The 17,169-nt window shown below is 39.2% G+C and overlaps 1 protein-coding gene across 4 annotated transcripts in view; it reads left to right on the plus strand.

Annotated features, from left to right (window-relative positions):
- The window catches only part of sash1a (SAM and SH3 domain containing 1a), a 217,914-nt gene that overhangs the window by 13,273 nt on the left and 187,472 nt on the right, over positions 1-17,169 (plus strand). The gene's annotated exons all lie outside the window — the stretch shown is intronic.

A 17,169-nucleotide genomic window follows, 5' to 3' on the forward strand; every position in this document is an offset into this window, starting at 1 on the left:
CTTGTTCTCGGACATGATGACCTGACCAATGGGGAAAGAGTACAGTGTGGAGTAATACATGAGTAAACCTCCCTGCAGAGCTTCATCTTCTTGAAACTAGAAGATTGTAATGTGAGTCTGAGAGTTTTTGGTTTCTCCCTCTGAGAAAAAAAGACTGAACCGCCCGTCTCCTGGGAGCAAGTGAAAATGTGGGAAGGCAGCAGTTTATGCTATATATACTGCTGGCCTTCTCTTTTTTTTACCTTCCTGACTTTGATATTCTGGCTGTGTGATCTCAGTTTCATGCAATCCAAAGAGTTTAGACTGACCACTGGGTTCAGCTTCTCTGAGTATCCCTCTGTAACCATTAATAGAATTGTTGAGCTATATTTATACTACGTATAGGCCCTCGTGTTTTGTGAAATGTATTGTTACTGTGAGATAGTTTGTGTCTGTATCACTTAAACGTGCGCAGTCATGGTAACGGCTTTAAATAAAGCAGACCAGCAAGTCATCAAGGCAGTTTTTTTTTTTTTTTTTCCACAGCGTGCTGAGGAACAGGTCCTGATGACACATTAATGACAGATGCATTATCAGAGCTATTCTGGTCCAAGGTTTAAAGCTTCCAGACAGACTGTCTGCATTGCAAACATACTGTAGTATCACACAAGGAAGCTGGCTACATGATCAATACTAGCTCGTCTTTATTTATGGTACATGTTCATACTTTCACTCTGTAATCTTGTTTATTTAGTATACTATATTTGAACTGGTGTCATGCCATGATCTTCTTTTCAGTTGGCTCTTACAGAAACTCCATTCGGTTAAATTAAGGTGGGTTTTATTTAAGTTGCTTTAAAAAAATCCTCTTAGTCCCTTTGAAGTCAAGCTCTTAGGCGCACAGCTATAGCTATATATTTCATGGTTCATTGAGAAGAAGTCGTATTTCTTGTCAGGGACTGCAAACAGAGACTAGATTCTGAGTTGCAGCAGTAAACATGTTTGTTTTCGTCAATTTCTTTTCTCTGCAAACCTATCAGTGCTTGCATATGCAGAATGCACAAACAGCAGCTTACTCCTATGCTTGAAAATACATAGAATTGTAAGTGTATCCTGTTAGAAATGTCCACAATAATGGCCCCCTTGTGCTGACAAAAAATGAAAATATCAAGTGTATCCACAGTATGGCAACACAAGAAAGATGACAAGAGAGCAGGCGTGAGCATCTGTCTGTGTCAGGACCCAGATTTCAAACAGACATGCAAAGCAACACATTCACTTAGATTTGTCTACCAATCTGCTCTTCTCATACTCGCCAATGCACCCGCACCATTTTTTTTATACATTACATTTTTTTTTCATCAGAATTTTTTTTTTTTTATAGAGAGTACAAAAAGAAAGAGTACATCAATATGCTGCTGCGTAAAAAAAAAAAAAAAAAAAGAAGAAAAAAATTCATTCATCTCTGGGGTTGGTCCAGCTGCATCGTCTGAGGGGATCGTGCATGACCTACATAGTCCAAGAGGTCTAATTACGTCTGACTCCTGTGTAGCTATGTGTCAGGAGGTCACACAGAGAAGGAGCCTTGTTAAAGGTTACCTTAACAAAAAAACAGAACGGTATTTAACATTCAAACTGCACTTGGATTCACAAGCAGATCGTTTTGCACGTTAAAACTTCCAGGCATTGCAGTTAGGATTACTACTGAGTAGTAGATTTAAATATTGTTCAAGCATTTTGGTTAAGCAGCTCTCTCTTTTAACATTACATATGGTATTTCATGTGACTGAAATCATCATTTTAGCAATTAAACTTTTTTTTTTTTTCAAATTTAATCTTGGAGGTTAAAAATAACCATGCCCCAAATATTGGGCTCCAAGTACTGATAACTGTAGTCTATTCCTCTTTTGATTTTTTTTTATTGTTTTGTTTTATTTTTTGGCATATTAGGCCTATTTGCTGTGTAAGTTTTCATCTACTCCTATTTTTTTGTTCTACAGTCTTCCATTAATCTTGGATAAGCAGCTTCTGAGTCACATATAGATTCCGTAAGAAGAAAAAACAACTTGAATTATTCTGTAGCTAAACAATTTGCATGTATTTGCTTAGTTGCTAATTAGGCAACATGACTCTTATTTGATGTTTCAGAAATGTTTCAAGGATTTTTATTCTTTTAAAGATTATATGCAGTTAATGTTACACATTAGTTGGACACTGACGCTTACAGGTAGTCCGATAAAGACCCAGTCCAAAGCAGACTTCTATTGTCTCAAAACAAATGTAGTTTTTAAATAAAATGTCATATTACTTTATGTAAATGCTGTTTTATAAACCTTCAGTCACCTTGCGTGAGTTGGTCAAATATTTACACAGAAATTGTTGATTATTCGCACAACAAATGGGGGAAGGGAGAGGGTGCACTACCAGTGATCTTACTCCGTAAACACATGCTAAGAGCATGTAAAGCATTTCCAGTTAAAGTAACTGATATAAAAGTAAAGCGGCACAAATATATTTAGAGAATTGTTTTTCCTTTTTATGTAAACATACAGATTTTTTTTCTTTTTTAACCCCCAATCGACATACTTTTCTGGGCAATAATGCTTCAAGTTTGCATGAATAAACCTATGTTTACATGCAAAGATCTCCTTGATCATACTGAAATTTGTTCAGATTGGAAAAAGAAAGAATAATCACAATACGCAGTTTTTATGGACTCAGAGTTATCATCATAATCCAATCATGATGTGCATTTACATGCAACAGGCTTTATTGAGAATACAAGCACTCTTGTATGCACAGAGATATCAAATTTCCAAAAATAAAATAAAATACAGAAGTTGATTTTCTGTCTGATTTGGAGAAAAAAAAACAAAAAACTTTTTGGTTCTTCTGAGCACCAAAAATGGACATGCGGCAATTATGTTTTTCATGTGTCCTGTCTGGCAGTGTAGCATTAAGAATTGCTGTCTTAATGCCAAAGAGAGGCCAACAGATTTTAATTTCACAAGTGGAGCATTACTGCTTTCGCCATAGTGCTCCGCTTGGTTTATATATGGAAAAAGCTTTATCAGATTTTGTTCTGGGACTATTTCATGTTCAATGGACACAAAAACGGGAAGGTAAATGAGAAAAAGATTAAATATTATGTTAAAAGAAAAGGTGAAAAAATAGAAGAGAGGAAAAGGAGAGAGCAAGATAACATCCTTTGAATCTGCTTCTACACCTGCAAAGAGATATAGAAAAAACTGCGAAACAAACCTATAAGGTATTAGATACAAACAAACAACCAATGCCTTGATCACTGAAAAATACACAGTATTATTTAACAGAGGGTGTATAAAGTGACAACTAAAGTTAATAATAGGGGTTTTCTTGACAGAAATGTATCTGTAAGCACCTGAATCCAAGCATCTGTAGGTGTTTGTGAGAGTGTACTGGTGTATGTAAGGTTTATCCATAAGAAAAATGGATACCGGAGTATGAACCTACCCGGTCCATACTCCAGTCCTAACCCCCAGCCCAGATGACCCACGGGCCCAGAGATGGTGCCAAAATGAACCGAATGGGCCAGCCAACCAGAGCCCCACCCCACAAACCCTCAGACAGGTTCCAAGAACAGTTGAGGCATAGGTTGCGCTACAATTTCAGCAAAACAAAACAAAAAAAAAAGCTGTATTGGGCCATGGGTCACACATGCACAGTGAGGGCAGTTTGTACCAATCCCAATGTCATGATCAGAAAATTGTTTAAATGGACATAGTTTGTATTAAGGATCAGCATAAACCACCTGTCTCATTCAGAATACAATATCATTCTGATTTAGCTTAATCCGATCACAATATTATGATCTGCGTGTTTACATGACGTATTTTGATTCTGATTTGGCCTTTGTTACTTATGTCTATGTAAATGTAGTGTATGACTCTGCTAATACACAATTCATGATGGATGCTAGCATTTGATGCTGTGGTGGAAGCAATCATTCATGAGGATAAAGATCATCTTCAGAGCCTAAGGTGGGATAAGTCCATCTGTATTCCTCATAAAAGTTTTAATTTGATTTCCATGTAGCAGTCATACAAATCGAATGTGATATACATTAAGCACTGTACATGGTACATAAGCCGGTTTAGTTGTGTGAGATGTGCAAGAATGATTAGAAATATTCATTTTTTCACCTTCTACACTACACCATTTAGTAAAGTAATGCCTTTTTATGGAGAGTGAACTCTATTTAATGTACTTAAAACAAGAAAACTTTAATCTGATGTAGGCCCCATCCAGATGAAGCTTGGTTTGGGTGTTTACAACAAGCTTCTTTGTCGGTTAGGGAGTCCCGTCACAACGAAGCGGCCATGAAACCGGCTACATCTGAAACCAGCTCCCAGAGTGGATAAGTTTGGAGCTGCCCCATGCGGCGCCTCCGTTGTGACACCACTATATGCATAACTGGCTACACACTGGCATGTTTGCACCTGCGAGCCTACGGAGACCTCACCTCTCGTGCACGTGCGCTCTCTTGCCAACAACAACAGTGGTGATCTCGATACTTGCAGTTGTGCTGCACAGGCTTTTCAACCTACTATGATTTTTATAACAATATCTTCCGCTCCTCCATTTTCACCACCAGGGCGAAATGGAATTTAAAAACTAAATTTTACACACCTGGTCAGATCATCAGCGGGGAACCCTGCACATGCGCAACGTGATTATCTTTACTTCCCCTGCTTCGGTTGCCGCTGTACCGCACCACCCACTGGCATGGCACACGTCTTATGCGTCTACTACGGCTTATTCGGCTTCAGGCAGTTTCATCATTATACTCGAGCTCTTCTGTGTTGATATCTTAATTCGGTTTTGTTCGGCTTCATGTGGATGTGGCCTGAATCAAGAATCTTTGTCACCGCATGTTACCGTGGTTAATTTTTTTTTTTTTTTTTTTTGAGACAGACATCAGCTCAGGATGTCAAGCAGTGTGGAAAAGGGGTTTTCTTTTTACAAGCGTTTTATACATATCTGGTTTCAAATGCTTTTCCCCATGTGGAAGAAACCATCTACTTTAATACAAAAGTGCTGATAATGATGAACAATGACAACATCCCTTGTAAAACAAGGACTTCAGACGGGCTCCATAAGTCAGACTCGAAAAGATGGAGACAGAGGAATGCCGGTAGTACTGTCATTAACATCAGCTCTTTGGCAGAATCCTGAAGGCAGCAAGTAGCTTTGGGACGGTTTAAGGTCTACAACAGAGATTAATTGCCCACACATGTGGCTACAGTTCGGTTCATGTCAGACCGTCTCATATTGGCCCATGTTAGAGGGATGTAATGCTGTGGTGCTGAGAGATAAGTGAGCCATAATAGCGGAGGGTATGAGTGTTAGTGAGACAGACAGGTGAGTGTGTATAATTACCTTGTCTGAAGCCACTGCCAGCTAGGTGTACGGCATGCAGCGCAAGCAACTCTCAACCCACCCTCATTGCTAATTGGTCCATTTTCCAAGGCATGAGGGCAGGGCGACGCTGAAAGCTTTGATCACAGAGACCACACTAGTGTCGATATGTCCCTACCTGAGTGCTTTTGTAGTGGTTTTTGCCTGGCAGGGGCTTAAGCCAAACTAAACCCACAGAGTGCCTGTCTTTCTGCCTGTCTTACCCCGGCTTCCCAGCGGCTCTACATACCTGAATCTGAACTCTAATTACCAGGCAGTTACTACATTCCTCAAACACACACACAATAAAACGGGCGGTGTGTTGCACATGATTTTTCACAAAAGCAGGCTATAATTTCACAGGTATGCTTTTGTTTTTTGTGGTTTGTAAGACTCCAAACTGAAAATGGTGTGGTTCAGGTTTGTACTTACTTGCAGGGACTAGCAAAGGTCTAAATGCCTGTTTCTTTTCACAATAAATGGAGAATGTAAAGCAACCAATTTCAAAAGGCGTAGAGATAAACCATTCATTAATAATATAGTTTACAACTCTGTACCTAAACCAGACTGGTAACTTCATTGTGAAATGAGAACCGTCTGCTCTCTGCTGTTCAAATACCTGAGAAACATTTTTGAGTTATAGCTAATCATCATATTTAGCGGATGATTCTACAGACTGGAGCTATGGTGTTTTCTGCTGCAGTTTTTTGTTTTTATAGCAAAATTTTTGCAGGGTCTGGGTTTGTTTTGAAACATTTCTTAGTATGGAAAAAAGAAAAGAGCATCAAGCAAATCCAAAACTTCACTGCCACGAACTCTAAGAACTTAAACAAGTGATTTAGATACATGTATATTCACTGACTTTCACAGGTTCCTCTGTTTAATTGATGATTAACTCCAAAAGTAAATCAGCCAATCACGTGGAAAAATCTCTGTGCAGTAAGACAACTAGATTTTGTTAAGATGACTTGCTTAAGTTCAAACTTGGCATCAGAGTGGGCTAGAAATGGCATTTAAGCGGGATGGTTGCATGCCAGGCTCGTCGGTCGGAGTATTTCTAAACTGGGATTGCCGCGTACAACTGTCTCTAAGGTTTACAGGGCATGAAAAATAACAAAAAATATCCAGTTAGCAGATGTGGCATAAACAAAAATGCTTTGTTGATTTTACAAGGAAATTGGCAGACTGCCTTGAGACAAAAGGCAAGTTGCTTAAATAACCAGGTACACAGAATACCTTCTCTAAACACACAGCGTGTTGAACCTTGAAGCAGATGGGCTACTTCAGCAGAAGACCACACCGGATGCGGCTCTTGTCAGCTAAGAACAGGAAACGGAGAGTACAGTCCAGTTCTGTTCTGTGTCCGTCTCTGGTGATCCATCTTCTCACGACCGCTATTCAGCTCAGCCGCGACTCAGTGCTGGTTTTGATATTGCACAGTCAGCTGAAGTCTTGGCTTGAGACGTATGTGTGAACAAACTAATCAAAGGGCTTATGTAAACGTTGCCTTTTGCATTCATTTGGTGTGGCCTTGTTTGACTTCTGGTGAAAGCTGGTAGCTTGTGTAATCAGTCTTGTTACAGTTTACTTTAGGTGTTTCAGAGAAGATTAGTGTAAGTCCAATATTTATTTCGACACGGGAGCTTTTAAAGAACCAAGCTTATAATGAGCTTTTGGAATTTCTGCTTTACGCCGGTGGAACTGTTTGGTTCTCATGAGAAAATGAGCCACCAGACGCCCGAGATCATGATAACTGATTGGCAAGGAGGTGTCAGTAATTTGGTAAATTATACATGCATCCCAGAGCTGATCTCATGAACAAAAGCCTAACAACGAAGAGGCCAACAGGCAGCTCACAGTCTGTCCAGGTTATGCATCACAGGATTTCTCTGCTCCACAAAACATCCTGCGCCCGTTTTTTTTTTTTTTTTTTGCCTCATTCTCTGTAACACACAGACAGGGATGGCAAGCTGAAATACAAATTGACAGACAGGCAGACCTGACAAGCTGACAGAGACCAACAGATAAAGACTGACAGTCGGCAAGGCAGGCAGACAAACAAACAGACTCTTAGATGGACAGAAAAAAGCAGGACTGCCAGAAGAGAGCGGCATGATTGATGGAAAGGTAAAATATGTGATTAGCATTTTCAGGCTGTTGTTAGTCATTTGCAGTATTTATTAATTGGAGATTTCTTTTCACAGAATTTCTTTTCACAGCCATCATATCTTTTATATTGACTGCTTGATCTGCATTTTTAATATTGGCAAGCCGTATACAGTCCAAAGCGTTTAGAAGCTGAATAATAAACATGTAAGTAATTGGATTATGCATCAGTCCGTGAAGCGTGCGAGAATGTTGGCTGAAGTTAATATAAAATACTGATTGACGCTAGTCATGAATTAGCTCCTTCAAAGTGAATCACCCTTTATCAGATTTGGCCGTTCAAACGGAAATACGCCACCTTTTAACATTAGCTGTTTGCATTTCCTCTCACATTTTCCTGTGAAAGCAGTGGTGTCAGTGAAGGAAATGAATGTGTTCTGCATGTGAGTGTCTGGCAGTACCCGTCATCTTGGTGGACTGAGTTGTGATGTGGGGTTATTGTTATGGTGCCTTCGCCCTGTCTAAGGCCCGGAGAAGGGATTGTTTTCTTTCCTCTCTGAAGAGAATACACTGGCAATCCAGAACAATAGGCCGCAGGGCAGGGCTTGGCTTCTTCTTTCAGCTTCCCCTCCTGCCCTGGTCCCTGTCCACTCCCGTCAATGGCTCAAGAGCTAAATGCTACTTAGCCTTCTGCAACTGCAACCTATCAGAGCAGCCAGTGCCAGCTTTATCCAGATCAGGAGAACGACACATTTTTTTTAAATAACGTTGTACTCCAACATAGCAAGTTATTAACAAGCAAATGTGAATCAGACGTTGAGATTATTTGTATCAGTTCAAAAACACTGTTGGATATCTTTACTGACTCCAGTGGCAGCCATGTTTAGCCTTACTTTGGATGAAGATCATGGTGCAAAAGTAGAAATTTAGGGTAACGATTATGTGTAGAGACAGTTCTCATTGTCATGCAGGAATTCCCCCGCTTGGGCCTATATCAATTGTTATGTAAAGCAGTCATTCATTTTGTACAGTTCGCCTGGGATTGAGTTTCTGCACTAGTCTTTGTGTACAAACGCTTTAAAGAATAGAAGAGGCGGAAAATCTGTTTGTTTTTTTTTGTTTTGTTTTTTTATCTTGCTTGAGTACAACACACCTGCCTACATATGCACAAACCCTAATTTTGTGTCTTTTCAACCGGATCAACCATATATGCAGCTGTTTTCTAAACCATGCTTGGAAAAATACTTTCAGGTGACAATGTACTATATACAGTTCATGAAAGAAATAAGATGGGATTTTAGCAATATTTTTTGCTAAAAGAAAAATAACATTTTCATAAAAAGAGCTTAAAAATCAAAACTATTGTTTTAATCAGTATTGTATTTTTCTGCCCAGATTTGACTGGTCCTGGGCTAGTTTGACAGCACTTTACACCCTTAGTCATGTGACCAAACTCCTTCATATCTTGGGATCTTTAGGTGACGTATTTGGATTGCCAATTGCCACCTAAACATTGAACTGAATTAAGGCTGGGCCAGTCACGTGTGTGACCTCAGTCACCCCATTAGTGACCTTAATGGCCTATTGGTATTATTGTTTGGACTAAAATCTAGAAGCCTGATACCCATGTTCTGGATTGACGAAGACTTTTGGATGAGAGGTGAAACATCTGAGAATTTCCATCTACGTATTGCAGCTTTCATATGTAGAATGCATGTCTGATAAATCACCACTAGTATTTTAAACCACCCATCCGTCCATCCATCACGATTTTGTCTGAACTGAAAAATACCAGCCTGAAAAGTAGTCTTTAATTAAAATGAAAGTAAAATAACAATGGCAACTCAAGAGCTACTACCTTTCTTACGCATTGCCACAGATCCCACCCACCCGTGGAATGCACTGTTTGACCCACTTCCATCAGGTAAACACATTAGAAACATTAAGTCATCACATTTCCAAAAGCTGCTTACAGTTTTGTGTCAAACCCCTTCATATCCGGGGCTCCCAAAAATTCACTTCAACAGACAACAACTTGATAGCGCTACTTAAGTCCGAGGTCATTGTGACGAGAAAAACATTGTGATATTTTTTATTTTGTGTTTCATGCACTCCTTGAGCAAACTAGTTTAGCCTCTTATTCCTTCTTAGAAACCCAGTGCAAACAGATCATGTCAGGTCATAAATGTGTTTGTCTCAAAATCAACATCTCTCCTGACAGTGTGATCATTACCTCGCAAAAGCACAACAGAGAATGAGGAGCTTGAGTGTTCTTATTGTTGATTAGGAAGTGGTTTATCCTGTAATCCTAATCAGAATATTGATGATGAGTCCTCTCCACTTGCATCTAAATTTTGAGGAGGTTTTTGTTGAAGCAGCATCAATCCTTAGAGGCTGAGGCTTAATTATGTTGTGTTTCTTTGTCACATTAACGATGCTGTTAGTACAAGATAGGAATATTTTAAGAACATTTTCTCATATGGTGTTTCCTTCTGAATAATTTTAAATCTTGGTAAATTCAATAAAAACTAAGCAATGCAGATTCTGTCTAGCTGTATTGTACAGTTCCTCTTCCTGCAAGTCTGACTCATCCAGGAGAAACGCTGCTTCTCACCATAACAAGGCCCTAAAGTCTGCTGTGTGAGAACGGGCGAAATCTTCCAGTAATTGCAAAAGAAGTCCAGCCATTCTCTTGTGTTGTCTTTTGTGTTGTTTCAGATGACAATTCAATGTCCTTGGTTAAGCACTGTAATCACTGTGGTGTGAAACCATATTAGATTTAGTCTTTGTGGAACAGCATGCAACGTCCTTTTTTTAATTCAATATCTCTGGAACAGTCCTATCGAACCTCGGGTAAAGGCAAGGCATCTCTAATTGTAAAGGTATTATCAGTGATTTGACCATTCCTAATTGCTTGTCTATGTCCACAGTTTTCATACTTTTATTTAATCACATTTCATTCAAAAATTCAGACTGCAGTGTGTTAATCTGACATTCTTAAGCAGAACCATGACATTCTGTTCTTGATCAGACATCTAAGCCTTATTTACTCATAAGACACAAAGACAATTCTGATTGTTTTATGTCAGCCATAGCCATACTGTTTATTCTCAACAAATATCTATGGTCCACTAAATTTTAAGGTTGTCAAATGGAACTGCCCTTAAACTTTTAATGTGTTTATTAAGTTGACATAGCTGTTAGGCACTATATCCACTAGAGATGGGTTCTGAGGTACTTTCAGACAAAAGCAAACATGGCAAAAAATGAAGTAAATGGTGATAATGTACATTTTTCAAACAAAGACATAAAAAGTGACACTGCAGTAGATGGCGCGGGTCTGCGCAGCCATTAAATGCATCGTAGCATGTAGATGGAGAAATTCCGCCATTTGTCTTCTTTTTCATTTCTTTCGCTGATTGACAGGTGAGCCATGCTGCTCCCACAATTACAGATGGCACTGCTTTGTTTGGTGCGTTTTGGGACACATCCACAAGCTGCCCTTTGGCTAAAATATGCCCTAAATGAACGAGGGAGATGGACATTTAATGTGTCTATGTATTTAATGTTGAGCATTAATGGCTGTTTGGTGTCCCTCCTTGAATACAATTCTTAGTCAGGCATTTCCCAGAAATCTTTGTCATCCATGAACTGCTGAAATTGTTATGCTGTTTGCATTTCCTCTAAAGTTCTCAGGTGGTAATGGAGCAGGTGATTGCTGAGAGCGTTTATGGTGAAGTAGTAAGAGTCATAATAAGAATCATTGCTTGATAAATTTTGCATGCATTCATGTAATAGAGTGGTATTAACATTGACTCAAACCTGGTCATCGGATGGGTGGGAAGGGAGCATTGTAATTTGAGAAGCGGACATATGAAGAGTAGCTGTGGGATAACTTCTGGAGGCAAGTCCCTGTTTTCCAATGTCAAGTTTACTGTACTTGGAAAGACTTCAGTTAGTTAATTTTATACAGTCGTGAAATTTCCAGGTCCTGAAATAAATGTTTATTTTCTTTATGGTTATTGAAGATGCCACAAGATCTCTATAGGATTTGCACAACCTTGATGGCTTACAATCTACACACACACACACACACACACACACACACACACACACACACACACACACACACACACTTTTGGGATTGTATGTCCTCATCTGGATAATGATAAACTCTTCAAATGTCTTGCAAGCGTTGCCTCTTGGTAATAATAAGTAGTGTTGAATTCATAGTTGTAGTCCAACGGGTCTGTTTTTTGTAGAGCAAGCTGTTTTTAGCCACACTAGCAATCTCCTCAGTCAAACGCATGATTGCAAGTAGCTTTGTGAGGTTTTATTAGATCAGGTTAAAAGACTCTTCTAGTCTGATATTTGAGCAAGTACTGAGAGTGGGTTTAAAAATATTAACAGTATGTGCTATTAATCAGAGTATCTGTTTTGACACTAATTGTGACCACATTTTCTGTCTGTGAACTATAAAAATTCATTACAGAAACATTTTGTTGCTTCAGATGACACACAATCTTGCAACTGCTTGCTTGTGCAATTAGTTTAAAAGGCCGAGAATAACTTCAGCGGATCGGGTTCTAAACAGAGCCACATGACATTCCTGTCAAGCTAAGGCAAGACTAGACAACAAATTCCTTTTTTTATGCAATTGGATTCTTAGCAATCATTTTTAAATAACCTCAAATGCAGCCGAACACACTAATCTCTAGAAGACAGGAGTTTTCCTTAGAGGAAAATTGTTTTCCAGCAACAATAACAACCATCCAGCCCTTATGCCATAAAAACCTAGACAGAAAAGATAATGGCATCATGGTAATACAGTTTTATGGCCTTAAGGGCGCTGCAAACTGCCTACATGGGATTATTAGAGTTACTGAATTGACTAAGTGCACAACAAGACGCAAAGGATCTGCTCATTGCATTACCTGTTAGCGTTGCGTTTGTGCTTTTAATGGCTTTAAGAATTAAGTTTAAAAATGAGAAGTGTAGGACAAGAAACATGTTTCGTATGCAAAATAAATATAACTTGGAACTGTAACAATGTTTGGATTAAATGTGACTTTATTGCAACGTTGCATCGTTTGTTTTCACATATGCCGTTACTATCCAATTAAAAAACCTTTTTATTAGAGAAGCAACGATTGCTTTTTCCATGGCTGAGTTCAGTTTCTGGGTGATTCTGATTAAACAACTGTTCTGCATCATCTTTATAAACCAGCCTTGTCATTATATTCCATACAACTCAAAACCTAAAAGTTATTCTGATAAGAGGACAAAAAATATTTTGTGAAGCTAATAGTTCGAGAGGAGGACTTCAAAAGCTGATATATTTGTTTATGAAATATTGTCTTGAATGCATTTACAGTTAATTGTGACTTTTAAAATTTTACATTTTTATCAACAATTTTCCCTTTGCATTTGAGTTTTAAAAAGTAAGCTATTATATGTGCTCTTTAAGTGCCGGTTGATGCTATACATGCCAACTTTGGCCTACAAGCAATAAACATGGCGGTTGACATAGTTACCAGACACAGTTAGCTTTTGTTTCCTCACATTTCTCTTGTACCATCTTTGTTTATATTTTTAATCCCTTACATATATTACTAAAAGCTGCCTTTGAAGACTTCCACACCAAAGGAATGTTATTACTAATTTGAATTAGCGGATCTGCTGTTATGCTAGTCACATTTAAAGCTGAAAATAGTTAAATACCAGTCACTTACACACAATCAGTGCATCACCACTTTCTGTTCATTCAAATCACTATATACTGTCATCTTCAGAACAAATAGGCATCATAACTAGAGAGGAAACCGCCCAAATTATGTGGCTTTAGTACAACTAGGGTTACTGAATCAGCAGTCTTTGTGTTTATTCTGGAGTGAATGCAGATGCTTATCTTGACAGTGAGATAAAAAAAATGTCACCATTTTCAAATCCTGCATGTTTTGTGACAGGCAGAGGTTGAACGTTTTGTGTTATCTGCTAAAAGTTTTGCTCTCTTGCAGCCTGAGAAAACAGCAGACATGTCTAGAAATATTTGTAAAAAATATTATTTCCCTTTCAAATAGATTTTTACCCTCTCAGTGGTTCTTCTACTTTGAAGTAGCCCATTGGAAGTTAAAATAAGCTGTTTTAATCTCCTTCCCTCAGTCACATCTTCCCCACTGCAGAGCATTGTTGTCAGCGTGATCCGGTATCTCAAAAAATGTCAGATTTTTACCTTCAATTTCTGAGCTTGTTATATCCTGATTCAAGGTAAAAATAGTTTCAGTCACTAACACTTTCAGTGACTCTCTTATCACAACTTTATGAATAAACAAGGTTTCCCATAAATTGTTTCTTTCCACTTTATACTCCTTCTCTATGCAATTTTATTTGGCATGTAGTCTTCTCACTCGCATTTATTGCCTTCTACTAAACTTATTTTGACAATTGAGTCATAACTTAGACAGCAGTGTTTTAAAACAGACATGCATCTCGATTCTTGTTAGCATCCCACAGAGCTGCAGGGGTCCCGCAAATTACCTTGTATAATTCACCCGACATGTACAAGGCTCAGGATTTTGTTTTTCACAGAATGTCGCCATGTGGAGTTCCTGTGTGGGAGTTTGCTGGTGTTTTTCAAACTGAGCCGAGGGATTAAGCGAAACAAGCCAAGCGATGTCTTCAGCTTGTCTCATCTAAACGGATGTTAGAAAAAAACTCTTGCTGAAAGTTGGATATTTTAAGTAAAAGGGGTTACTGGTGGGTTTGCAGTTTATTCTCTGATCGTATTCAGCATTTCAATCTTTCCACCTGTGTAGCCTGGCGGGTAAAAGGGCTTTGCCAGGGACGATTTCATTCACGTCAACAGTCTGACTTCCTGGAGGATGAAGACTGCATTGGGTCTCTGAGCTGAGGCTGTATTCGTGTGTACACTGGGATGACTCATTTTGCTTTCCGCCACCCATAAACTGCAGAAGATTTTCATACAGTAAATCCTTCTCTTTACCCCTTTTCCTGTATGACAAATTCTTTGGCTATTTATCCTTACTGAACGAGGGCACAAGGCTTGTGTATTTATGTTGACAGTACCCCTGGCTCTAAGCAAAGCCCCCTGCTGTACCCCATTCACAGTCGACTCATTACATTATGGAATGTCAAGTTTGCCATCCTTTTTTTTTTTCTCTGTCTTGAAAGTGTGTTTTTTTTTTCTTCCTGTAAAAGGTTACCAAGGTAACATGTAGAAGCACTGCTGTGGGATTTTTTTTTGCGCCCTGCTCTCCTGTGATCCTGTGGACAATAAGCACAGCGAGAGGTCTCAGTGATACGCTTGCTGCAGCACGGTAATCATAATAACTGGGATTAAGTCTTGCTTATCACTTAATGCTGCCAGGGTGTCATTTATTGACAGACGCTAGATGACATAGGTCCAAAAGCAATTCATTTGACTGCAGTTTTTTCACTTTGCTTGTCACTCCACGGCTGTGCATGGTAAGCTAAGAAAGTAGGTCACTAAATGTTGGAAGGCTGAAGTGGAACGTGTCCTGTAAGTCTGTCTGCAAAAGCTATCTCCTAAATTCCATGCCCTCGGTGGACGGGATCACTATATATACATATGAAGACCTTCGGTCATTCAATCCCGTAGGCTTGGACTGAGGCATGTCCTGTAGGAAAAATATCCTGACTCAGCCAGTCTTGGCATGCCCGCAGGCTCTCAGCTGCTAATGTGCCACTAACTGCGTGTCACGTATCACCCTACTGAAGGTCGGAGGTTGAGTGGAATGATTCATCTGGTCTCTGTGGAGGCCCAAAGGCAGCGGCAAGGGGAGAAGAGTGGCTGGTTGACAAGAGCTGCCCAGGGGCTTCAAACATGCAAAGCTCCTATTTCCACACTTGTGAAAGGTTTTCATTATTAACACTCTGCTTATCCAGAGAGAGTGGAGCGGATAGTAGTTCGAATGGAATGGTGTTTCTAATCTTGGATTTTTCATTTCATCCAAGTAGGAGATTCCTGCGAAGCTGTGATTTATTGTTAGCATACTGGCGGTCGCTTACAGTATACGAAAAATGGTTTCAGATTTTGTAATGCATTTTTTTAATGTTTAAGACACCTTTTCCATTAATATATAAATTGAATCATGATCCATTTATAGTTGACTTGAAAAATAAGAAGTAGATCATAACTTTAAATGTGCTTCTGGGCTTTTTCTAATCCATATATGGTCAAAATAATACAGATAAGCTCAAAACATACATGGAACAGCCCCCACTAATATTTTGTTTGATTCGCAAACTGCATCTTGATCACACATTGTGCTAGTTGCAACATTGTTGCAAAACTCTAGTTGGACATTCGACCCCTCTTGCACTGCAAAAACGGATCTAAAAATAAGTAAAATGTTCTTAAAATTTGTGTTTTTGTCCTAGATTTGAGCAGGTAAATAATATTATTTGCCAATGGAATGAGTATTTTGACCCCTAAAATAAGATAATTAGACATCCTGCACTTGAAGTAAGATGATGGAGGTGAGTTGTTCCAATTTCAAGTGCAAAAGTCTTATTCCATTGGCAGATTACCTTATTAACCTGCTCAAATCAAGGACAGATACACTAATTTTAAGATAATATTACTCATTTTTAGTTCCGTTTTTGCAGTGTGGCAGCGTTTGCACAGTTGCAGCCTAAAATCAGCTTTTAAACAGTCCACAGTTCCTCACATGAGTTTAGGTAGAGGCTTTTGGGAGGTCACAGGGTCCTCACCAGGATTTTTGTTTTTAAGCATAATGGGGGACACCAGCCACTAGCAGGGGTGGGTTGGGGTGGGTTGAGTTGGAGGGTGTTGGGGGGGACGTTTTGCTGCTTCAGTATGCATTCACGCTGCGGACCGTTGTGTTGTGGAGCTCACAGGGGGAGCCCAGACAGAACCCCATCACTGGGCTGTTCGTCAAGCTGATAACAGCTTGCATAGGCTTATGTTGACCGGGAGGTTTACAACTGCGCTGGTGCATGTTCAAGTCCAAGAGCTTTACTGACCTTTCTATGTTGCTCTCAAACATATGTGTCTTACTGTTGGTTTAGCATTAGCACTGTCACACTCATTAAAAATGAGCACGACTGTTTAATTCCAGAGTCATTTTGACAACTCTCAGTGTAAAATGCACTGGCGAGAACTCTGGGTCATTCCAGAAGCATAATGTTAGCCTACTTTATTAATTCCAATATCAATTTCACTGTCTGTCTGGGATCATTGTCCTGGTGGAACAGTAAATTATGTCCAGGTTTCACCCAACTAGCTATTGATTTGAGGCAAAGTTTACAATTAGAGGCAGTCCTCCATCCACTTTTTGCAGTTAACCTGTACATTCTTATGCAAAACAACCGCACAGCATGATGCTGCCATCACTATAAAGTTGGTGTAGTGTTTGGAGTTTGATTACACACACAATTAAAAACAAAAAAAAAATTCTGTATGGCTAACAGGCTAACATTAGGCCTTAGGGATAGTCCTGACCAGCACCCTGTTTGTGGACTAGCCTTAAAACCTTTTAAATAAATGGACGGGAATATATAATGAACTTATATATTATGTTGATGTGCCCTTGGCGACAAGGGCAAGCTGGAATTGAACCCACAACCTTCCGATTGCAAGACTCA

Source organism: Fundulus heteroclitus, chromosome 15 (assembly GCF_011125445.2).
Source record: "Fundulus heteroclitus isolate FHET01 chromosome 15, MU-UCD_Fhet_4.1, whole genome shotgun sequence".
Lineage (NCBI taxonomy): Eukaryota > Metazoa > Chordata > Actinopteri > Cyprinodontiformes > Fundulidae > Fundulus > Fundulus heteroclitus.